General features: G+C 42.0%; 1 protein-coding gene across 9 annotated transcripts in view; it reads right to left on the bottom strand.

Annotated features, from left to right (window-relative positions):
* The window catches only part of LOC5578843 (homeodomain-interacting protein kinase 2), a 312570-nt gene that overhangs the window by 124022 nt on the left and 162838 nt on the right, over nucleotides 1–25710 (bottom strand). The window contains exon 1 of one of the 9 annotated variants that reach the window (XM_021843614.1): nucleotides 21822–21834. The exons of the other annotated variants lie outside the window; for them this stretch is intronic. The gene's annotated coding sequence lies outside the window, so the exon portion shown is untranslated. Of the gene's footprint in view, nucleotides 1–21821; nucleotides 21835–25710 lie in introns of those variants that run through there. 9 annotated transcript variants of the gene reach the window in all.

Here is a 25710-nt window from a genome sequence, read left to right as displayed (position 1 = left end):
CCACGGGTTCGCGTTGGCACTCTGACAGAGTCCCTCGAAGCAGGCCTTTTTGCTTGCCCTTATCTCAGACTTCAGCGCGACTTTGGCAGCGGTGAACACCGCCCGTCGTTCTTCACGCTCCTGCTCGGTACGTGCTCGCTGCATCCGTCTCCTGGCCCGTAGGCAGGCACGGCGCAGGTTCGCAATAGCTTGAGTCCACCAGTATGTCGGTGGTCTCCCATTCCTAGGGTGGACTTTTCTAGGCATGGTCGCATCGCATGCACGCGTAAGCACCGCTACCAGTTCGTCCCCGCTTAGGCCGAGTAGGTTACGCTCACGGCGGAGCGCCTCCCTAAGTACTTCATCATTGAAGTACGATGTCTTCCACCTACGAGGGCTTGGCCTTGACCTAGCCGCTTCCTCAACCCGCTGCCTGCTGTTGTTGTAGTCGATACTGTAGCGAACCGCCAGGTGGTCGCTGTGAGTGTAGCCATCGTCTACCCTCCAGTTCGAACTACTCGTTAGGCCAGGACTACAAAAAGTAACGTCGATAATCGACTCCGCTCCGTTACGGCTGAAGGTACTTTTGGCACCAACATTAGCCAGATCGACATCTAGCACGGCCAGTGCCTCTAGCAGGATTTGACCTCGCTGGTTCGTGTTACGGCTTCCCCATTCCACGGCCCAGGCATTGAAGTCACCCGCTATTACAACTGGCCTTCGCCCTGTCAGCGCGGTCGTCATACAGTCCAGCATCTGCGTGAACCGCTCGGTCGACCAACTCGGAGGCGCATAGCAGCTACAGAAGAGGACCCCGTTTACTTTGGCGATCACGAAGCCCTCGTAGGTAGTAGACACCAACTGCTGGACAGGGTATTTACCCGTTGTCCATATCGCCGCCATTTTTCCGGATCCATCCACGACCCAGTTGCCGTTGCCGGCGGGTACTCGGTATGGGTCCGATATGATGGCGATGTCCGTCCCCCACTCAGCAACTGACTGGTACAGCAGTTGCTGAGCTGCGTCACAGTGGTTCAGGTTCAGCTGCGTTACCTGCACTGTGATTTTTCGTTGACGGCTCGTTTGAAGGTCGGGCACCTTGAGCCTCCCGTTGGGTGATTGTTGTTCACGGACTTGCCGGAACAAATCAAGCACTTGGGAGGGTTCTTGCAGCCTAGTGCCTTATGACCTTCCTCACCACAACGCCTGCACAACTTAGTCCTATCAGGGCCTTTACAGCCCCAGGACTTGTGTCCAGGTTCCCTGCACCTAAAGCAGATCACTGGTTGCTCATGTATGTTCAGTGAACATACTGACCAACCAACCTTGATCTTACCTACCTTAGCGGACTTATTTGCGTCTGCCACAGGTAGGTGTACTAAGGCCACCTGAGTACCTGCCGGACCTTTCCGTAGCTGAACGGCGGTGGTGGGCACCTGCACTTCGCACTGTTGCCGCAGTGCCGTGACGAGCTCTTCTGCGTTAGTGATCTCGTCAAGGTTCATCACCTTCAGAGTCACTGACTGCGTCAGAGCCCTCACTTCAACACCAGCGCCAAGGACCTCTTCCGCCAAACTTTTGTAGGCGGCGCCCTTGCGCTCCTTGTCGCGCTTAAGCTCGAGGATCATTTCACCTGTACGAGTGCGTCTGACACTGCGTACGTCGGCTCCTAGATCCGCAAGCTTCGCGTCACTGCGCATCGCCTTCAGGACTTCCGAGTACTTGGACTCTTCCGTCTTGATGATGATCGCATCACCCTTTTCGCGCTTGGCACCTACCCTCCTACCTTTCTTAGGTCTGGTATCCCTGCGCTCCTGTTTCTCCTGTTTCTTCTTCTTCTTCTTCCTCACTACGGTTGTCCAGGGGGCGTCCCCCCCCTGCTCCGCCCTGACCTGTGGTGATGGAGGACCTCTCAAAGGTCGCAACCCCCTGTTCCCATCACTCCGTGAGGGGCCAGCCTTTTCGGGCCCACCCTTCTCGGCTTTCCGGGACGCCTGGCTGGGGTCCGATTTTCCGGCACTTCTGCCGGTTTTCGGGGTCAGTATCCGCCTGGCCTTACGAGCGCCGCCGGGTAGCTCCTCACCTAACGGCTGCCTCGCGCGCTTCTGCGATTGCTTGCTGTAAGCATTCGCTTCCACGCTTTTGGGGCTGCCCGCGAAAACGAAGGGTTCCGTCTGGGTAGACTTCGGCACCTTCAGTTCCACGGGTTCTGCCGCAGCCACAGTCACCATGGGTTCAGCATGGTTCTGCTTGGCCGCCAACATTGACTTACGAAGTCTAAGCAAGGCCTGCTTGAGGTCCTTGCTGATGTTAGACTTCGAGGACGCAAAGTCAATTATGGAGTCGAGCTGCTGTGCAGCCACTTCCATCGCAGAGAGCCCATCTCTACTTTTATTGATGGCCCTCATCAACCACGCTCCATCCATAACTTCACCCGATGCGTTAGCCGGGGATGAAATATGGGTTCCAGCACTGGCACTACGTGCACTGCTGCCTCCTCCTGCTTCTACTCTCCTCAACGGAGATCTAGCTAGCCCACTTCTTGCGAAGGGGTTCGCTTCCCTACTACTGCTACTACCTGCACTACTACTATTGTTTTGATTAGATATTGTACTCATTTTTGAATCCCACGAGTAGCACGGGAAAAGAGGTCCACCACGCCAGAGCCCTGCATTAACGCGGTAAGGGACAAAATACTGTGAGGGGTGCCCAGGTGCCCCACAGGCTCCGTTAATGGCCGAACATCTTTTTCACCCCTTCGACCATTCATTCCTCAGCACGGTTTTTCGCATCACACCTTGAATTGGGGTTACCCCGTTTGGTGGACTCTTACCACCGGAACGGGTTGTCCGTAGTTCTATTCTGGACGCCGGAACTACACGGCCAAGCGGTGACCATTTACAACGGCGTACGTGCAATCAACACGCTTGCGTTCTTGGACGAAGGCTCGTCCTACACACTGGCAGAAAGTTCTCTGACGGACAGATTGAAAATTAAGGGACAAACTATACCACTCCGGGTAACATGGACAGCTGGTATGACCAGAGTCTCAGCAGGTTCATTTAACGTTGTCTGCACGAGGATCGAAAGAGAAGTACCTGATCCATAATGTACACACAGTGCAATCTTTGAAACTTCCAGAACAAGCGTTGCGTTATGCTGAAATGGCCAACCAGTACGGACATCTTCAAAATCTACCGGTGGTAGACTATGAAAGAGAGCCACCGAAGATTCTCATTGGCCTAAAACACCTTCATCTGTTTGCTCCACTGGAGTCGCGAATTGGCAAACCAGGAGAACCAATTGCCGTAAGGTCGAAACTAGGATGGACGGTTTACGGATCTCAAACTCCCGAGGAAGTAACGTCGTCTTATGTTGGTTATCATTCATGCGATGGCGTGACCAATCAAGAACTACACGATCTGTTACGATCGCATTACGCTTTGGAGGAACCCGGTGTTTCGGTGAGTTTGTTACCAGAGTCGTCCGAAGATCAACGAGCCCGAAAGATTATGGAGAACACGACTGTAAAGATAGGAGATCGGTTCCAAACGGGACTGCTATAGAAACATGATAATCCAATGTTCCCTGACAGTTACCCGATGGCACAACGGCGAATAAAATGTTTAGAAAGAAGACTAACCAAGGACCCAGATTTGAAAAAGAATGTCGAAACGCAGATTGTTGACTATCAGCACAAGGGTTATTGCCACAAAGCTACGAAAGAAGAACTTACCGGCGTCGATCCCGAAAAGGTGTGGTACTTACCACTGAATGTTGTACTCAACCCCAAAAAGCCGGGTAAAGTTCGTTTAGTGTGGGATGCTGCGGCTGCTGTGCAAGGAATTTCGCTCAATTCGCAGTTGCTTAAAGGACCAGATTTCCTCACGTCCCTTCCATCAGTAATCTGCCAGTTTCGGGAGCATCGTATTGGGTTCGGTGGTGATATCCGAGAGATGTTTCACCAGGTGAAAATTAGGCCAGAAGACAGACAAGCACAGCGATTTCTGTTCTCTGGACAGGTGTTTGTAATGGATTGTGCCATATTTGGCGCTACATGCTCACCCAGTCAAGCGATGTACGTGAAAGATTGTAATGCTAAACAGTGGGAGTCAATGTACCCAGAAGCGTCCATGGCAGTGGTTAAAAAGCACTATGTGGACGACTATTTTGATAGTGCGCATAATATTGAGGAGGCAGTCCAACGCGCTAGTGAAGTACGGTTCATACATTCCCAGGCAGGCTTCGAAATAAGAAACTGGGTATCCAATTCAGAGGAATTTTTGCAACAACTTGGCGAAACAGAAAGGAGTGAAGCAGTACATTTCAACAGAGACAAATCAACGGAAACAGAACGAGTTCTGGGTATTGTCTGGAATCCAGTAGAAGATGTGTTTAAGTTCTCTACAAAAATAAGAGATGATCTGCTACCGTATCTATTTGAAGGTAAAAGGCCAACTAAGCGTGTTGTACTCAGCTGCGTTATGAGCTTGTTCGATCCGTTAGGACTTCTGACACCATTCACGATCTACGGCAGAATCTTCATTCAAAGCTTATGGAGAACAGGATGTGAGTGGGACGAAATGATAGATGACGAATCGGCACGAAAGTTGGCGTTATGGATCAGCCGTCTGTCAGTGGTAGAATCCGTAAAAGTTCCTCGTTACTACTTCGGTGACGGTCTGTTGTTAAACTACAGTTCCCTGCAATTGCACGTATTCACAGATGCCAGTGAGTGCGCTTATGGTTGTGTCGCGTATTTTAGGATTCTGGCCGGCGGAGTTCCCAGATGTTCATTAGTGCAAGCGAAATCAAAAGTGGCTCCATTAAAGCCATGTACTATTCCACGATTAGAGCTTATGGCAGCAGTACTAGGAGCCCGAATGGTAGATACGGTCAAGGAGAGCCACAATTTGGACATTGGGAAGGTGTTTCTGTGGACTGATTCACGCACGGTTCACTCGTGGATTAGATCGGATTTGTGGCGCTACAAGATTTTCACCGCATTGCGTGTAGGTGACATTTTGAATCGTACTATGGCTTCGGATTGGTATTGGATACCGACACGGCTTAATGTAGCAGATGAATTGACGAAATGGAACAACGGTCCGCAACTAGAGCCAGACAGTCGATGGTTTAAAGGACCATCGTTTTTGTACCAAGCAGAGGAAATGTGGCCGGCACAGCCAGAGATCAAGCCCAACGTACGTGAAGAACTTCGCACAACGTTTCTGTTTCACGACGTGAAGTTAGCAGAACCAATTTTGGAAGCGTCGAGAATATCTAAATGGAGTGTCTTGGTTAGAACGGTGGCGTGTGTTTTACGTTTCATCTCAAATCTTCGTAGAAAACGGCAGGGGCAGCCGATTGAAGTTCTACCGGTAACTAGCAAGATTAGCTGTCTTGTCAGAAAATTGGTTCCGTTTAAAAGGCAAGCATTGAGAAGAGAGGAATTCCAAGAAGCTGAACGTTTTTTTTTTAAATTGCACAAGGTGAGCGATTTTCAGCCGAGATCCGTATTCTCCAGCAAAGTTACAGTGGCAAGGATCTGCCGAAGGCAGACAAGACTAGTGACCTCCATAAACTTACCCCAGTTCTCGACGAATTTGGGATACTTCGTCAAGAGGGGCGAACAGTGGAAGCTGAGCATCTTCCCTTCGAAGTGCGATTCCCGATTGTTCTGCCAAAGAAGCACCCGATTACGATCAAGCTGTTGGAACACTATCATCAGAAATTTGGCCATGCAAATCGAGAAACAGTGGTAAATGAATTGAGGCAAAGATTTTACATCCCACACATCAGAGCTCAACTGAAAAAGGTGATGCAAGAGTGCGTGTGGTGCAAAGTACACAAATGTCGCCCGAAGGTTCCTCGAATGGCACCACTTCCTGTCCAACGTATAACTCCAAATTTGCGTCCGTTCAGCTTCACTGGTGTGGATTACTTTGGTCCACTGATAGTTACAGTTGGTCGTCGTGCAGAGAAGCGGTGGGTATCGTTATTCACCTGCTTGACAACCAGGGCTATACACTTGGAAGTTGTGCATAGTTTGTCTTCACAAAGCTGCGTCATGGCCATCCGTCGCTTCGCATGCCGACGAGGTATGCCGATAGAGTTTTTTTCGGACAACGGAACCAACTTTGTCGGAGCGTGCAAAGAAATCATCGGTAAAATCAACGAGGACTGCAGTGATACCTTCACTGATGCCAGGACTAAATGGAACTTTAATCCACCAAGTGCACCGCATATGGGCGGAGCTTGGGAAAGGTTAGTGCGTTCAGTAAAAGAGGTGATGCGTGTGTTCGATGACGGGCGGAAATTAACAGACGAGATTCTACTGACGACTTTGGCAGACGCGGAAGAAATGATAAACACACGTCCGCTAACATACATCCCTCAAGAGTCGGCAGAATCTGAATCGCTCACCCCGAACCACTTCATTCGAGGACTTCCGTCGACTGGTTGCGACGTATTCAAATCAATAGTTGGAGATGCTGACGCTTTACGTGATAACTACAAGCGGTCTCAATGGTTAGCAAACAAGATGTGGAAGCGTTGGCTGGTAGAATACCTTCCCTCGATAAACAAGCGGTCAAAGTGGCATGTAGACTCGGAACCGATTATTGAGGGAGAAGTCGTTTTTATGGCTGATGATGAAAATCGCAAGCTTTGGGTACGAGGAGTCGTAGAAGAGCTGATTCGTAGTGCTGATGGACGTGTTCGACAAGCGATGGTACGTACGACGAAAGGTTTGTACCGTCGGCCAGTGGCAAAACTAGCGGTACCAGAGATTCGTTCGGTGAACTCTAACTTGACGGCGTCTGCGAAAGAGTCACGGGGAGGGGCTGTTGAGGCACCGTTCACTGGCAACACAGCCCAGGCGCACTATCACAGTAACATAGAACAAATCGAACAACCTTAGAAACCGAGAGATAGATAGGGATTAGAACCAAAACAAAACCTTCAATAACAGTGAATTGTCGAATCTATCATTGCCATGCAGTTTTTGCTATTAAAGTGAATATAATTTGAAAATATACTTTTTTGTTTAATCGCGCATTATACGAAGTTGTACTTCGACATTTAAAGCCTCAAACGTAAGTGTAGAACTGAAATTATTAGACATTCTTTAATATCGATGTAGTTATCCAGGTTGTCACCAATAGTGCACGTATTTCATCATTAGTGGGAACAAACGTATCTGAATTATTCTGACTGCATCTAATAGTAAGTTGAAATAAGTGTGAGAGAAAATTAATAATAATAATTTAATTTGTTTCAATAATTAAAGTTGAGAGGAAGGAAACCTCAGTAAAAGGAGGAAAAGGTTCTTGGATATTAAGGAAGAGGAGGATTGGTTGAAGGAAGGAAGCTATTCATGTAAGTGAAGTAATTGTTATATGATTCTGAAAGATAATTAAATAAACAATCGTTACAGTTTTGAGCTGCTAAAACCATAAAAGAGCTGCTTCAAGAAAATAGTGACCCCCCCGAACAAGTTCCTTCGAAATATCCTGTAGGAGCTCTTCCGCATGTTATTGCAAGAGATCCTCTGGACGTTCATGTAGCAGTTCTTCCGTAAAACCCCCTTCATATGTTTCTGTAAAAGTTTTTCCGAAAGTTCCTTGGATTTCTTCCGTAAGTTTCACAAGGAGTTTCTCCGGAGGTTCCTCTGAGTAATCTTCTGGATGTCCCTCTAGATTTCGTCTAGAGAGTTCATCTGGAAGTTGCTAAAGAATTTATCCCGAAACTTCTTCCGGAAATTCCTCAAGGAGTTCTTCCAGCAAGCCCTCTAGAAGTTCTTTCGGAAGTTTCTCAACAATTTCACCTCTAAAAGTTTTTCCGTAAGTTCCTCTAGAATTTCTTTCGTAATCCTCTAGAAGTTCTTTTGAAAGTTCTTTCGGGAGCCCTTCTAGGTTTTTTTAAAGTTCCTCTAAGAGGTGACCTTGGATTTTTTACGGAAGTTCCTGTAAGAACTCCTCCGGAAGTTCCTATAGGAGTTTCTCCGGAAGTTCGTGTAAGAGCTCCTCCGGAAGATCCTGTAGGAGTTCCTCCGGAAACTCCTCTGAAAGAGTCGTTCCGGAAGCTTCTCTGAGTGATCTTCTGGTCGTTACTCTAAGATTTTTTCTAGAGAGTTCATCTGGAACTTGCTATATAATTTATCCCGAAACTTCCTCCAGAAATTCCTCAAGGATTTCTTCTATCAAGTCCTCTAAAAGTTCTTCCGGAAGTTTATCAACAATTTCACCTGGAAGATCCTCTAAAAGTTTTTCCGTAAGTCCCTTAAGAATTCTTTTCGTAAAATTTCCTCCTGAAGCTCCATTAGAAGTTCATCTGGAATTTTCTCCTTTGAAAGTTCTTTCGGAAGCCCTTATAGGTTTTTTAAGTTCCTCTAGGAGGTCATTTTGGATTTATTACGGAAGTTCCTGTAGGAGTTCCTCCGGAAGTTCGTGCAGGAGCTTCTACGGAAGTTCGCGTAGGATTTCTTCCGGAAGTTCATGTAGGAGCTCCTCCGGAAGCTCCTCTGAAAGAATATCTGATTAATTTGCGGAGGAATTTAAAGATGATTCCCTGGAGGAAGCCCGGAGTAGTTCTTAGAAAAATCCCCAGAGTTGCTGATGAAATTCTTGGAGCAATTCCTGGAGAAATTTTTGGAGTGGTTTCTGGCGAATATCCTGAAAGATTTCCGGGAATGATTTTTGGGAGAAATATATGGAGGAACTTTTGGAGGAGTTTTCTACAAACAAATCCTGGAGGAATTTGTCCCCGAAAAATTTTCGGATAATTTAATGGAGGAATCACTCAAAATTACGTCAAAATTCCATATCCTACAGTTTTCGAGTTATTGGCAAAATAAGACCAAATCAGTGAAAAAAGTGCTTTTTTCTGTATATGTCAGTAGATGGTTCTCGTATCTTGACATAACCTGACTACGCTCATGCTGTCGAGTACTACTACTGCTTTTGCTACGATGAGTAACGGTGAGGCCATAGTAACGCGTCTGCGTCCGCGAACGCGATGCGATCAAAGTATTTCCTGTTGTTGATATTCTGCTTTGCGGGCTCGCACACGCGGACGCGTCGCTCGACGCGTTTACTATGGCAGCGCCCTAAGACAAATGATGGCAAACGGATCCAGGTGAGGCCTTTTAGATGTTCACCGGCGTCCGTCGTCATCGCCATACATTGTTGCTTCTTTGCTGTAATTTGAGCGCCAAATCGATTATAACTTCGTAGTGCAAGCTGCAACAGTGGCACGATGCGATAATTTGTCATTGCAAAATAATATTGCAATCAAGGCACAGCAAACCTGCTGATGAAGTTTCGCAAATGGATTCCGAACTCGTCAAATGACCATTATTTGCATTTTCTGTGGTGCTGCACAGTAAGAAGCCAAAACTTTCCTTCGCACAAACACATCCCGAGCAGGAGCGAATAAGTCACATCTATCTATGCATACCATAATTTGGTATTGTTCAGTAGTCTAGATAGTGTTCATTTTGGTATGATATGAAAAACCTAATTCGAAAGTTAATGAGGACTACTTAAGGTATTGAACTACTATTAAAAAATTTCACATCTATTTGAAAATTCATCATTGCTATACCTGATCCAATACTACTTATTCTGGGCTCTTTCATACCTTTCTAGGCGGTAACTATTGAAATTTATTTGATATGGAAGACTCTAGCTCGATATTCAGCAGCAATTTTCTTTCTGTTCGGGAAACTTTATGGATTTCTCGTGGACGTGATTGTGGCGCCGCTGAAAAACATTTTATAATATTATGCTCGGCAGCGCGCTGGAAAGCCGCTACAATGTTGTAACAATACTGTTACTGCTGCTGCTACCATTTCTCATATCACAGTTTTCCGAGCAAAAGTGGAACTGCAGTTGGTAAATAGCTGTGTCTGGCTTGGGTTTATGAATTGTTGTTTTGTCATGGCATGGAGGTCGTTCTCTCGTAGGGGCTGCCAAGTGTGTCTCTCTCGCTATCGTATGCACACGTACGAGGTTTTTCCTACTTTGTTGTCTCACGAATTGATGGAGGCCCAGCACACACACACACACACGGCACAGCACACAAGAGCTCATTGCATTCAAATATGTGATGAATACTAACGGGAGACACTCTTGAGGTAATGTGGTGTTGGGGGAAAGAGATTCCAAGAATTTCCAATGCCAGCTTTTATTGATTTTCACTGTGCTCTATTAGGCATTCGATTGGGTGGATATGCCAAGCTCCGAGTATTACGGTGAAAGAAGATTAGATTCTAGCAGTTAAAATGTCAGATACGGCTTTGGGACGATGCGAACAATACATTGATTCAAATTATATTGGATATTACCCTAAAAATAAGCCTGATGACAACTACTAACTAACGCTGGGCATTTTTTTTCTATTACATCGATGTAATAGAATCGATTTAATCGAATCTTTTGAATGGATTCGAGACGAATTTGAATTCAAATTTAGGAACTTTGAAATGAGACCAAATGCATTTGCATTCGATTTTAACTTCTTTCAATTGAGGGAACCAAACGCAAAGGGATGTATGTGACACCTACACGTTAATGCTTCCAGTGAACGATTTGCCCTTTGAGAGATGCGGCTAAATGCTTGGTAACACTAACTGTACGGCCACGAAGCCCACGCTTTTGCTTCTGCAAACCTGGAGCGTCTGTGCTCCATGTTAGGAGCGGCTCGTAACAGCGTCTGTTTCTCATGTCAGGGGCGGCTGATCATCGTCCGAGTGCCAGAGAAGGGCTCTAAGCTAAACTGTGCACTATGGCCCTCGGATTCGGCATCATAGCGTTGCAGGAAGTGTGTTGGAAGGGATCAATGGTGCGAACGTTTAGAGGTAACCATACCATCTACCAGAGCTGCGGCAGCACACACGAGCTGGGAATAGCTTTTATAGTGATGGGTGATATGCAGAGGCGCGTGATTGGGTGGTGGCCGATCAATGAGATAATGTGGAAGTTGAGGCTCAAAGGCCGGTTCTTCAACTTCAGCATCATATACGTGCATAGCCCTCACTCCGGAAGTATTGATGATGACAAGGACGCTTTTTACGCGCAGCTAGAACGCGAGTACGATCGCTGCCCAAGCCACGACGACAAGATCATCATAGGAGATTTGAACGCTCAGGTTGGCGAGGAGGAGGAGTTCAGACCGACGATTGGAAAGTTCAGCGCCCACCGGCTGACGAACGAGAACGGCCTACGACTGATAGATTTTGCCGCCTCCAAGAACATGGCCATTCGTAGCACCTATTTCCAGCACAGCCTCCCGTATCGATACACCTGGAGATCACCTCAGCAGACAGAATCGCAAATCGATCACGTATTGATCGATGGACGGCACTTCTCCGATATAACCGACGTCAGAACCTATCGTGGCGCCAACATTGACTCTGACCACTATCTGCCACTAAGCTGCGCCCAAAACTCACCGTCGTTAACAATGTACGGTACCGACGGCCGCCGCGGTATGACCTAGAGCGGCTCAAGCAACCGAATGTCGCAACTGCTTACACGCAGCACCTCGTGGCTGCATTACTCGAAGAGGGTGAGCTGGATGAAGCTCCTCTTGAAGACTGCTGGAGAACAGTGAAAGCAGTTATCAATAATGTAGCTGAGAGCAACGTCGGGTACGTGGGACGGAGTCGACGGAGAATGTAGGCAGATTCTGGAGGAGATGAATGCAGCGCGGGCGGTCATGCTGCAGCAAGGGACCCGGCAGAACGTGGAACGTTATAGACGGAAACGGCAACAGCAGACCTGCCTCTTTCGAAAGAAAACCCCGTCTGGAAGAGACGGAGTGCGAGGAGATGGACGGCTGTTCCGGTCTCAAGAAACACGAGAAACACTTCGACGAACACCTGAATGCCGCTGAGAACACAGGAAATGAAGATCGAGACAACGGAGAAAATGCCTTCGTCAGTACTGCGGACGATGGAAATCAACCAGCCCCACTTTGAGGGAGGTTAAGGATGCCATTCACCAGCTCAAGAACAATAAAGCTGCTGGTAATGATGGTATCGGAGCGAAACTCATAAAGATAGACTTGTATACCCGCCTGAAACGCGAGGCAGCGAAAGTTGAACTGGTTGTGAATGCGAGCAAGACAAAGTATATGCCAGTCGGTAGAGCCGAGCGCGGCATAGCTCGCCTAGAAAGCAGTGTTGTGATAAACGGGAATACATTCGAGGTGGACGACAAGTTCGTCTACATTGGATCCTTGCTGACGGTTGATAATAGCCTTAGCCTGGAAAATAGCCTCCACAAGAAACTGCGGTCAAAAAAGATTCACACTCGCACCAAATGTACCATGTACAAAACGCTCATAAGGTCGGTAGTCCTCTACGGGCATGAAACATGGACGATGCTTGAGGAGGACTTGCAAGCACTTGGAGTCTTCGAATATCGGGTGCTTAGGACGATCTTTGGCGGTGTGCAGGAAAACGGTGCGTGGCGGCGAAGGATGAACCACTTGTCCAACTCTACAACGAACCCAGTATCCAGAAGGTGGCCAAAGATCGAAGGATACGATGGGCAAGACATGTTGCAAGAATGTCGGACAACAACCCTGCAAAGATGGTGTTCGCTTCGGAACCGGTTGGTACAAGAAAGTGTGGAGCGCAGCGAACTAGGTGGGCAGATCAAGTGCGTATCGATTTGGCGAGCGTTTGGCAGAACCGAGGATGGAAATATGCGGCCAAGAACCGAGTTATTGTGGCGTGAAATTGTTATCAGTGTTATCTGTTTAGATGTTAACTAAATTATTGAATGCATTATAATACTCGTTCTCAAAAAACATGTCCCTGAATCACAATAAAATGAAGTATAAAAGAAACATATGAGATCAACTTCCTCATTTTTTACGGAGTAAGTAAATGCTAAGATTAGCTTATATTTTCAAATCTCGGATTCTAGTACAGAGTCGTACAGGAGAGCTCTTATTTTGGGGCCTTCCTTAGCCGAGTGGTTAGAGTCCGCGGTTACCAAGCAAAGCCATGCTGAAGCCATACTCTCAGTTAATAACTGTGGAAGTGCTTATAAGAACACTAAGCTGAGAAACAAGCTTTGTACCAGTGAGGACCTTAATGCCAAGAAGAAGAAGAAGTAGAAGAAGTTTCTGAAAAAATGCATAGGCCACCGTGAAATTTTCAATATATTAAACATTCAACTAACGTTAGAAATGCGATATCATGTTACTTATAATGTATGGAGATCCTTTGGATCTTGAATTCATCTAATAGTTTGGTGAACACTGTATTGGTCAATAAATTTAAAATTCAAAAGTTGGAGATGAAGATATATTCAAGTCCTGCTTACTATGGACGTGCGTTGGCGCAATTGAATGTAATTTTCTCCTTCGCTAGTGACCGTTTCTGTGCTTGTCTATTTCACCAATAGAATATGCATTCAATGTTTAAAAATCCAAAATTTCGTCCGTATTTCCGATTGTATGTCAGTCGTTCGAAAAGCAATGAAACATCAAATGCATACAGAATTGTGCCCCATAAATCCCACAGGGAAATTTATCTGAATCTAACACACCCTGCTTTCTGGAGTGACAGCTCACCCTTTCTCCGGTACACAGGAGAGGCCTAATTTCAATTGCAAAAGACAAGACAACAGACTTCCTAGCATCATCATCAGCAGGGCACCTCCGCAAAACGACTTTTAAAACCCGTTTACAGTCGTCCGGGGCCCGATATGGCTGCGAGTCGGCGTCACGCTGCCGCCAACAAACCGAAAGCGCCTCAGCAATAAGTGCAGTCATCATCGCCCTGCACTCTGCACTGAGGGCCGGTTCCTTAGTTTTGCGACCACAAATGTTTTTGCCATGAAGTGCCATATTTTTTCAGTTTTATGATACATTTTTTATGTTTGTTTTCAAAAACTTTTTTTAAGAAGTTATTGAAGAAATTCCTGCAAAAAAGTATTTTTAAAGGAAATTTTAAAGTTTCTGAAACTTCTACAGAAATTCCAGTTCAAGTCCTGCGAGAACCTCGGAAAGAACTTACTCGAGAAATGTTTTGAAGCTAATATAGTCATAGATGAAATTGTGGAAAAAAAATATTAGAGAAATTTCTAAAGGTTTTCATGAGGAATTCCTGATAGAATTTATTGAAGCATTTCTTAAAGAGTTCTCAATAGATTTTCAGGAGATAAGAGGAACTGTTGGAGTAAGACCTTGTTGGGTTTTACGGAAAATACTTAACCCTCTAATACCCAAATTTTTATTTTCGATTTAAGTATTATTTTTCGTTATCTAAAATCGTTCTAAACACGTTTTGGGCATTTATTTATTTTTATTCGCAAATTTTTAAATTTTGGTTTTTGATTTTTATAATTTTTATTTTTGAACACCCTAGCTTTTTTCATTTTTTCTTGAAGCCTTTTCTAGTTGTTGATTTTTGGCAACAATAAAAATTTAAATTGTTACGGTATTTTTAAAAATATTAAATTTTTAATTTTTTTTTTTCGGAGCGTATTTTATTTTCCGTGTAACTAACGGAATAACAGGTTTGAAATGATTTTAATACCACCAGGTTCTTCGTTTGTGAAAGGTTAATCGTATAAAAATATAAAAGGTACGATTTTTTATATTACACGTTAAATGAAGCCCAGGCATTTGTAGGTTATATAAGAATGCAATTTTTCAAACAATTTCTAAATATACAAAAAAGTTTCAAAAGTCATAAAAAACTTTTCTTATATGCGTGTTATGAGTCTAGGTATAAGCCAAAAATAAAAACATTTTGATTTGCGAGCTACGAAAAAATACACAAAATTCCAAAGTGTACCCCGTCTAAAGGCGGGGTTGGGTATTAGAGGGTTAAATAAATTTATTCAAAAATTATGGAACTTCTGTAGCAATCTTTAAAACATCTTCTAGAGCAACAATTAGAAAAATTGGTGTAAGAATTTTTGGAAAAGTCTCTCGATAATAAACTGGCATAACTCCTCCCAAAATATTCAAAGGAATTGACATAGAAAATATAAATAGTACCGTTGGGATGCTCAAAGTTCCCTGGCGAAAACGCTGGACATATTTTTCTCCTAGAAGTTTGCTAGAAGAAATATCGGACTTTTTTTGGAAAAATTGTTGCAGAAGTCTCTGGAGAAATTGCGGGATGGATCCCTTGAAGAGGCCTTGAAAGTATTGCAGAAGAAATCTCTGAAAAAATTGCTAGAAGTATTCCTGAAACTTTTTCTCGAAAAATCTCATGATAAATTTAGAAAGAACCTATGGAAAAGCCGCGTAAGAATCTCTGAAGTTTTTTGTGGTGAAATATAAACATATCGACATAATATTCTTATTTATTTCTTCATACAGCAAAAAAGCGCTCAATAATAATATTTGGTAGTGTGCCACATACTCACTCGTGGCGCTCGAATAGCATTTGTTCGAGTTTGAAGTAACGTAAAAAATGATACGACTATGGATGGACTATATTTCAAATACCTTTTGTTTGCATCGCACTTTTTTAACTCTAGCTTGGCATACTGTATCAACTAAAGTACAAGAGATCTTATATTCCAGGAATATCTTCAATAGAAGTATTAACTATGGAATGATAAACAAATAAAAACCTATCAAAAATGTCACTTTCCAGAATTTTGACCTGGCCTGATTGCCCATAGTGCTCCGTAGTCTCAGCTCGACGCACAATGATACCGGTACAATGGCCAGGTTCAGCGGGGATAAATAGTCTATTTTGTTTGGCGAAAACAAAAACCTCTAACAGACAAAATGCAAATACGCTGCAGTAATGCACTCTTCTCTATTGTTTGCAAAGTTAATTTACCATTGATATCTGTCGCGAGGTGAAGATGGCGACGATGGTGGTGCAGAGACTGCACAGTTAGCTTTTGGCTGGCATCTTAGCGAGGTTCGAGTTCGAGTGGAGAAAAGACTCAACAGCAATGTAGAAATTCGCGGAATGAAACACCACAAAACAAAAGCTTGGCTCGCACCAAGGGGGAAAAAATGGTATAAAGAGAAAGCAATCTTTCTTCGCCCGCGCGCGCAAAAAGTAAATCGTCGTCGGTGTGAAAAGGCAACGTGAATTGTGCATCTCTCCGTGTTCGATAGTCGTTGAGGCGGATTGCCTTCGGTAAACTATGTCACAGCCTCTCACGGTTGGGGATTGGAAGGTTTTACGTTTGGGATTGAAGTTTACATTTCACTGTGTTGCATTGCAACAAGGAAATTGAATTGTAATACAATTTTAAATTACGTTTTATTCTAAGTAAAGTAAACATGAAATGAAGTAATAGCTGAGACGACAATGGCCAATTAACGCTCTGATCAGCAGAAAGCAATTCTGTTTTGACAGATTTGATAAATACTTTACCACACCTGGAGATGGCTGAAATGTACAATTTTGTTTGACGACATCAATCCAAACTAGTCCAGTATTTTTGTGCTGATGTGCCAGCCAAGAATTGATCTGAAGCTTGCTTCGACCTGCATTTCAAAATTGAAATACCTGACCAGGGCCAAAGAAGTTATACGATTCTCCATTACGAGCTAACTTATCAGTCAATTCATTTCCAGCGATGGAAGAATGATCAAGTAGCCATCTGTTTTCTCTAGTCCTTGCAGAAGTGCACAACATGAGTTCAACATGGGATAGCTTACCTCGATCTAGAGTTTACCCACCTGAAAAACTGTGCAGTGTTTACTAAATGAATAAAACTAAGCCTTAACTCACGAGAATACTCATCAACACTAGCTTTATTGATGTAAACAATTGTGATCACTTGAAGCAAGGGAAATTTTGTCCCGATTCATCAAAAATGAGAGATCTGAAAGCGTTCCTCTGTCCTAAGAATTTGGGACTATGGTCCAAGTAGTTCTGAAGTTATTCCGGTTTATCTTGAGCAGTGCTGTTAAGTATCATGACCGACTTGCATCACTGACGAAACGAGGCTTCTCACTGTCACTAGACGAAGTTATGTTTCATGTGCCCACTTTGTCACGCCGCAATGGCAGAGCTCACACGAGAGCAATTTTAATGTTATTTTGCTACTAAAATTTCTATCTTATTTTGGAGAATTTCGGAATGTAAATGTGTTTGGTAAGTTAAGTGCATATCCTTCTATGATTCTTGTGATAGAAGTAACAGTCATACCAAATAATGAACTAAAATTTATCAAGTTTACGATTCCATCACAAGCCGTAGCGACGGAAAACTGAAAAAAAACTCGAAAAAAATCTCTGTTATTGTCTAGCCGTCCGATGACGGTGAGGGAAGCATCTCTCTATTTATATTGACGCTTTGGGATGGTACACAAATTATGTCACGCTAGATTTCGACTTTTTCGACCCCCTCCCCCTCGTTTTTTTGTATGAGTCCTTCGAAAATTTTGTAAGACTTGTCACGCTTGGCTTGACATGCCCCACCCCCTTGAAGCGTGACGTAATTTGTGCATGACCCCTTTCCAGCCCTTGTCTTGGGGTTCATATTGTTCATTCAACGTACATCTCCAGATCCTGATAAGCTAAAAGGTTAGCGTCTTCGGAAAAGTTGTTCAACAGATCAAGGGCTATCTGGCAAATCTGATGAGAAATTCATTCGTTAGGTGCCGCCAATAGCAAATTTGTTTCACTATTCTCAAGATCCTGACCATTAGACTGATGCAAATTTTGAAGTTTTTGTTCCCCTATGCTTAAACGATGTCAATTATGACAAAAATTATACTCCCTAAATTTGAAGTGATACGGAAGAAATTTGGTTGTGCACACGCTATTTGAAATTTATATGGAAATTGCTATGGAAAAGGAAAACCTTTTGTGTTCAGTCCTCTAACTGCTCGTCGGAATAATCTATGGAAAAGTGAACACACTCTCTCATGTGAAAACTTCCCAGCTACAACTTTGCCGAAGACCACATTTCGATGGCACGTAAGGATAATTTGTTATTTTTGATAACAGTCTAAATCATGCTGAGATGATCATTAAATTACTTTTAGAGCAACACTGCTTTTTTGCTGTAGAACATAGTAGCCTGGATTACTTTGATCTATTCTTCTCGCCAGGAGCACCACTGTTGCTTGTCGAACATTTGGTGAAGCATGCTACATGCAAACCAACTTTATTATGATGAATAACAATTTATCCTGAGGTCCAATCAAAAAATGGTCTTCGGCAAAGTTGTAGCTGGGAGGAATTTACTAGAAGCATTTGTTCACTTTGCCATAAAATATTATAACGAAGAGATAGAGGGCTGAACACAAAAGATTGGCGTTATCCATAGTAATCTTCATATCAACTTCAAATGGCGTGTGCACAGTCAAATTTCTTCCGAATCACTTCAAACTTTAGAAGGATGCTATTTACCATAATTAAAAATCGTTTAAGCATAGGGGAGCAAACAATTCAAAATTCAGATCCATCCAGAAAGTTGGTCAGCAGAACAAGGGCTGTTTGGCGGTGAGAAAGTGACTTTCTTCGATTTTCTGCATCTTAAAACTAGGTGGCGCTACTAACATATTTCCATCGATTTACTCAGGGCTGGTAGCGACTGAGTGCCTGGACAATAGGAACCTTAGAGACTTAGTTCATGAAAAAAGGGACCTAACAGAAACCAAGAAGAGATCGAAAAGAGGCCATACGGGAACTATGGAAACAAAACGAAACTTAATAGAAGCCAGGAGATTAGATTTTGATTTCTTCTGAGAATCAGACCAGTCATTTCTCTCAAATGTAACTTTTTTTGGAATTCCTCTTGGCATTACGAGAAGTACAACTACCCGTATCATTGCATTTTTCCATGTCTTTCTCTAGGAATTTACTCTGAAATTAATTCAGGTGTTTTCCCAAAAATGTTTCCGAAGATTTCATTAGGGAATCATTTAGTAATTATTTCCTACCGAAAAGCTAAACATTACATATAATTTGCAATTGGATTAGATGGACAAATTGATGTGAAGATAGAAAACCTCAGCCAGCGCAGTTGCTGGCTAGTGTAGTGTGCTATTCCTATACCTAAAAAACAATGCGCTCTCGGGCTAGGCATTGGATACATATAGAAAGCGTTGTGTTTGGATGGGCATCTAATTCTTCCGAAAGAGGTGCACTTTGCGATAAAGGACCACGTGATTATTGAGCTGAAATCGAATTCAGGTTAACTTCTGCGTTCATGAGTCCTCTCATGGCGTAGTGGTAACGCGCCCCAACTAGAGATCGGGGAGTCGTGAGTTCGATTCTCACAGAGAAGACGTGTAACTTTTTCGCAAATCTTCACATCAATTTGTCCATCTAATCCAATTGCAAATTATATGTAATGTTTAGCTTTTCGGTAGTTGTTAAACTTCCACTCGGCTGGTTAGCCGTAAACCACGATTCATAATTAAAAACAAGTAATTATTTCCTATTAATTCCTACAAGAATTTTTCTAAGGAATTCCTCTAAGAATTTTCTTTTGGATATTTAAAGAATTCAACCAAGTTTTTCCAAAGGATAACCACAGAGATCATCAGGAATTTCTCAGAAATCATCAGAAAACTATCAAAAACTAGTGGACCCGGCAAACTTTGTCATGCCATCAAGTAGACTGTTGAAAAACGCCGTGAAACGTCCCATACAAAATTATAGTTCCGTTCACTTTCGTTTCGTTCGCCTTTCCCGGTGAATATTCTGAACTTTTCATACACACAAACACGTCGGAACACTTCACGAACACTTTGGTGAAAGAATTGTCAAAATCTGGTGGCCCGTTCGCAAGCCATTTTGTGACATACAAACACCACTCCATTTTTATTTATATAAATTCCTCCAAAAATTCCGGCAGAAATTCTTCAATAATGTTCTGAGTCCTCCAAAGATCCATCCTTCAAGATTTCCGTTTAGAGCATCTTCAAAAATTCAATCTAGATGCATCAATCGCATCTCTGAATAGTACTTAGCAGGATTTTCTGAAGGAAACTGCAGGAGCAAGCCATGAATGAAATGCTGGAGATATTCGTTGAAAAAAATATATAGGAGCTTGACATGATTCCCAGGTCGAATTCATTGAGGAAATCCTGGAAAAGTTCTTAGCAGATTTCCGCGAACAATACCGCAAGAAATTTTGGAGCCACTTGGCCGTGTGTTCTTAAAAGTATTAAACTTAAACTGGTAAATTCTTCCAAAATTTTCGAAAAAATCCCTAAATAAATGTCTTCAAAAACGCTGGGTTTTCTGGATTTTGTTTGTGGATCTTCACGAAAGAGTAACTGAAGAACCCGGTTGAAGGGTTAGTGGAAAATATTGAGAAATTAAAAATTACAGTATTATTGAAGGTAATAGCGTGCTCAAGGATTTCCAGGAGACATTCTTCTAAGCGTCCTTCGAAATCGCAGGAAGAATTTTTGAGAAAGTTGATAGAGAATTCTCCAGAATAATTTCTTCCCTGGAGACTCTGAAAATATTTCTGATGACATCTTGGGAGAAATAACTAAGATAATCCTTACTACTTTACCTCGAGGACTCTGAGACGATTTTTTTGAAGAACTTGTTGAAAGGTTGCGTAATAGCCTCTGAAGGTTTCTCTAGAGCCAAAATAAAACCGCAAGCGAAATAAGGACAAAGAGACTTGAGAGCCTTTTTTTGGAATAGAGACTTTAGAGACCTTCCATTAAAAATATTGAATTTTTAAAGACTAGCATTAAAACAGAAACCAAATCTCTAAATAGAGACCTGCTACCAGCCCTGTCTACTGTATCTTAAGATCCTGAACTGCTAGGAGGGCGACGTCCACAAATTAGGTAACACTCTAGGGAGAGGGGGGAGTAAGCCCAAGCATTACGACTCATACAAAAATTTGAAATTTTCCATACAAATAGCGTTACGGAAGAGAGGGAAAGGGGGTTGAAAGTTCCCAATTTCAGCGTTACGTAATAAATGGACGCTGCCAAGGTTGGTATCTTCGGCGATGCTGTTCAGCATGTCAAAGCAATACAAGCTTACAATGTAACAATCTGATTGGGAATTTATCCGCTAGATGGCATTAGTAACAAACTTAGAACTGCAACCCTCTATGAGGTCCTACCAACAATTCACGGCCCAAAGTAAATTATCCAAGAGTCAAATTGTTAATTCATCGAAATAAAGAATTTATCTTAATTATTAGGTCAAAGTTACAAACAGAAACTTTCATATTTGAACTTTGATGTCCAGTTGAGTTGTTATCAAAATATTGCCAAATATTTAAAAAAAATGTGTTATTGACAAGTATTTTTTTTTTTTTTTTTCAAAAAACATCCGTCAAAGATCTTGACATGCAAAGCATCATCGAAACAATCATAAAGTATCCAAGAATCTATCAAAGGTTGAGAAAAATCCAATAAGAATAAGAATCGCTAATCAGCCAATTGTCAAATATAGCACTATGATCCCCTAGAGATTTTTTGAAGTTAACTGCCAAAAATTTTTGTAAAAATCCATAAAAAATACTTCAACTTATCCAGTATTTTGTAATATCTCTTCTGATAGCTCCGGGATAAATTCATTAACGCATTGCTAGGACAATAATTCAAATTGAAGTATTCACAAACCACTTTCCAAGAAGTTTCATAGATTTCAATAACAGTCAAACGAATGTCGAAAAAAAATGTCAATCGAATGCCACTGATTACGATAGCTTCGTTAGAAAAAGTTACGGTTTTGTAAATGCAACTAAAGTCAGATCGTTTCATCGAACGCCATTTCCTTAAACGCTTGATTTCCCTAAAAAGTCAGATTTTGAATTTCATGTTGTCTATGGCAGACAAAATTAACCCAATTTAGAAGATGATAGACAAAGTGCAAAAATATTGAAACTAAGAACAATCGAGCATTACCTTCTATGACCGGTATATCGTTTCACCTTTTTATGTACCTCTTCACTTATCCACTGAAATGGCAAATTTCGGATGCCTTCTTCGGTGAAGGGTCGTCAAAAGTGCTTGGCCATTTTCCCGCAAAAGTCGAGTATTCTCACCTGAAAAAATAACAAGAGAAGAAAGAAAATCGAAGTTAGATTGGATTGCTCGTTAATTTGAATAGCGCAGCAATAGAACATTCCGCAGACCATAAGAGGCAGTAAGTAATCATCGTTCATTATTATTAAAAAAAAAATGGCGAGAAGCGCATTCAAGCTTCCCGATGAGTGGAGCAGATAGCAAACACCGAGAGCTAAAAATACTCGGCAAAAATAATAAACAACCTCCGCAGAAGGAGTATAATGCACACGCACAACGTCTTGACGAGTGGTAGGTACCCGGGATACAACAGCTGCTGCTGCTGGCGCGGTCTCTCCAAACAGGGCCCCACCAAAGCCAAGTAGCATCGACCTACACCGGAACCAGAAAGAAGTAGCTTTCTTCTTGATTATTACTAACAACGGCGGCAACGTTAACGTCAACGCTGCATGGACGAGCTTTTATCATCACATTTCTCGCGTAACTTTTCAAAAGGAACTATTGATTTACACTGGTACAAAAACGTCGTTGTTAACTGACTGAAACGGCTTTTCATTTTGTCATACAATTTTTGTGGGAAACGATAGGAACTACATTTGGGCAATGTACACGGTAAAAAAAATGTTTAAAAGGGAATTCACTCTAAAACACTTTTAGCAAACAAATAAACATTTTTTGTAAGTTTGCCAAACGTGGGCATATATAGCCAAATGGAAATCACTAAGCGAAGTGCACATAGGACATAATTGAAATTTATTATTATATTTTTTTTAAATATTTTTGTGGACTCTATACGTAGATTATGCGGTAGTCGAGCACATGCAAAGCAAATCTCAATTTGTAAAATTTTTACGACATAGGTCATGTTGAAAATTTACTCTTCAAATGGATGGAAAATCAGGAGCGTGGGGCCTGATCCTGAAGAAGATTGTTCGGCCGGCACAGAAAACAGAAGAAGAAAGGCGAAAATGAGTTATGGACATGAAGGGTGTGTGTGCTTGCTTACATCTTTTGTAAGTGTTACCCTTTAATGTAGGAAACATGGTTGACTTAGCCCGATGGGCACGAATAGAATCAGGGAAACCCTTTGAGCCGAGCATAGAACATAAATCAGGAGATTGTGCAGTTATTTTGTAAGGTGTAGGATTAAATGGTTTTTGCAGATTAATCCATTGTTCGTGTCTATGAGTTGCACCCACTTTTGAATGGCAGGAAAACATCACTATGGGATCTTTTACAGCTCAGCGATAGAATGGTAGACTGTGAAGCAAGCTTGTGTTATAGAATTCGGATCCGGTTTCGGTTAAATAATCTAGCTGAAAGGCTAGGCTCAAGTTGCTTCATTTCCCAGGAAGATTTAGGACATATTAATTTTCTAGCTTACCCAACGTGGCTAGCTACGTAAGAACGAATTTAGGAAACGTTAATTTATTGTAGGTTGATAGTTTCTTGAATATTAAGTAAACTTTTGGCTTAGTTCACGATCATTTCGGTTTTTATGATTCATCTGATTCCCCTAAACATAATTGTTAATCATAAATACAGTACTGACCCGATTTGGTCAGCCCCCGATTTTGTCTGCCCCCAATTTTGTCAGCTTTTTGTCCCAATTTTGTCAGCCTATTTTAAATTAGTTAAAAATTGTTTTCGTTATGTTTTACCACGTTTGCATCAAAATAGAAGATGATGTTTGATGCCCTGCACGCAGAAATACGTTTTGTTGAAGCTTTCTTAGGATATTCTTGATGAAATTTTACCTAGGATTCATAAAAATCTATTTTTCTATAATTCCAATATTCCTCTAAAAACTGTTTTTAAGATTATTTCAGAAATACACTGAGTTTTTTAAATTTCTATGCTATATCGATGGATTCCTACATGAATCATCTTACAAGATTTGCACAACAATTTGACCAGGAATTTCACCAAGAACATTTTGAAGCATTGAATCATCCCAAAGTTATAGGAAAAATTTCAGAGGATTATTCACGACTTCATGTATTGTAATTTATAAAAACTTCTGCGCTAAGAGCACAACAAATAAATTATCAAAGGAAACTAAAGAAAATTACTTGGTTTTCATACTTTTAGAAACATTTTTACAAACATTCCAGGTCAAATCCTTGAAAAAATGTTCAAAACGCTTTTGGATGAGTTTCAAAATAATGGTATGGAACATTTGCGTGGAAAATACCAGATGAATGCAGAGGAATTTTAATATGAAGCTCTTTAGGAACTTTGGTATTCTGGGAGAAATACATAGATAATTCAAAGATCATGTATAACCAGGAACTCAGGTTGATTCCGTTCGTCTTACTGGTCTGAGCGAAATTGCCGACCACAACGAATCGAATCTTCAGATTTTTTCCAATAGGTAAACCTCCAAGAGTTTTAATAGAACCGTCACTCAACATTGAAACAAGACGCGTCCAGGACTTTACTCTGCTTACTATGAAAAGATAGGGTGGATCTGGATATCTTGCATACTATTATGTTTCATACAAAAAGGGGACAAAGGTAGTGTATAATGATCGTTTTGGCGTGAAAATCTTGAATGAAGTGTTAACAATCGATATTGCCAACATAAGGGGGGAGCCCCTTATATGATAAAAAAAAACCTAGCTGCGCCCATGTCCATCGCTCCCTTAAAAGTCCATATAACCAAATAACACGTCAAAATTTGAAAAACGGGAACAAAATGAAATGACCCGATTTTGTCAGGTTCCACATTTTGTCAGCCTAAAATTCATAGAGACTGACAAAATGGGGTCCTCACTGTATAGAGTAACACAGGGCAGAAGTTCACAGTGTTGTATTTTTCAGCACACGAGACAGAAATCCTGGCAACAATGTATTTGTAAATATAAACATACACAATCTCATCAAAGTACAGTGGGATTCCGTTTTTGGCATGCTCCGATTTTGGCACCCCCCGATTTTGGCAACAAAATGGATCCGTTTTTGGCAACATTTCTCAATACCATTAAAAATTGTATTTTTTGTAAATATTATCGTGTCTGTTGCTTTAGTCATTTGAAAAGCATGTCAACTCCACACCAATTACATTCCAGAGCTCCATTTTCGTCGATATTTTCCCAAATCTCACCAACTACTAAGGACTCGGGTACGCGCTTATTTACTTCAGAATGGTCATTGGTCGTACATTGACAACGTTTTATGAGACCAATAATCTCCACCAGTATCTCAACTAAAGACCAATCTTTTATCTTAGGCATTCATATCGAGTGACCAGCCCACTTGAGTCTGCCAATTGGTGATACAATAAAAAACACTTTTCTTCAGATTCGGAACAACTTGTTTGAACAAAGCACCAGCACCGGCATAAGAGCAACAAAAAATCTATGACTCACACAGAGTTACCATCATAAATCTTATCTCATCTTCTTGGCTCACTGTTTTTATTATTATGCATTTAAATACATTGTGCATGTAAAAAAACACCGCAATAATAGATACAAATATGTACAGCAAAATGTCGTGTATCATAACTTTTAATAAATTTCATTAAATAACATGACAAATGCGAGTACGGTCCAAACTACAATTTATTCTCAATAATATCATTGAAGCGTGCGATAACTACGGTGGTATTGGTGTGTATATTGATATTTCTGCGTCAACTATTTAAAGCTACGTTCCCTCTTTTCTATAGGCTCTGTAAGGCGTTAGATTTGTTAAGGATGATCCAGAATTCTGTACAAGATTGTTAATCAAGGATACGGGTCTCAACAACATCAAAATGTTCCTT

This window comes from Aedes aegypti, chromosome 2 (genome assembly GCF_002204515.2).
Source record: "Aedes aegypti strain LVP_AGWG chromosome 2, AaegL5.0 Primary Assembly, whole genome shotgun sequence".
NCBI lineage: Eukaryota > Metazoa > Arthropoda > Insecta > Diptera > Culicidae > Aedes > Aedes aegypti.
The sequence above is the reverse complement of the archived record's forward strand: the minus strand, read 5'-3'. Positions and strand labels throughout refer to the sequence as shown.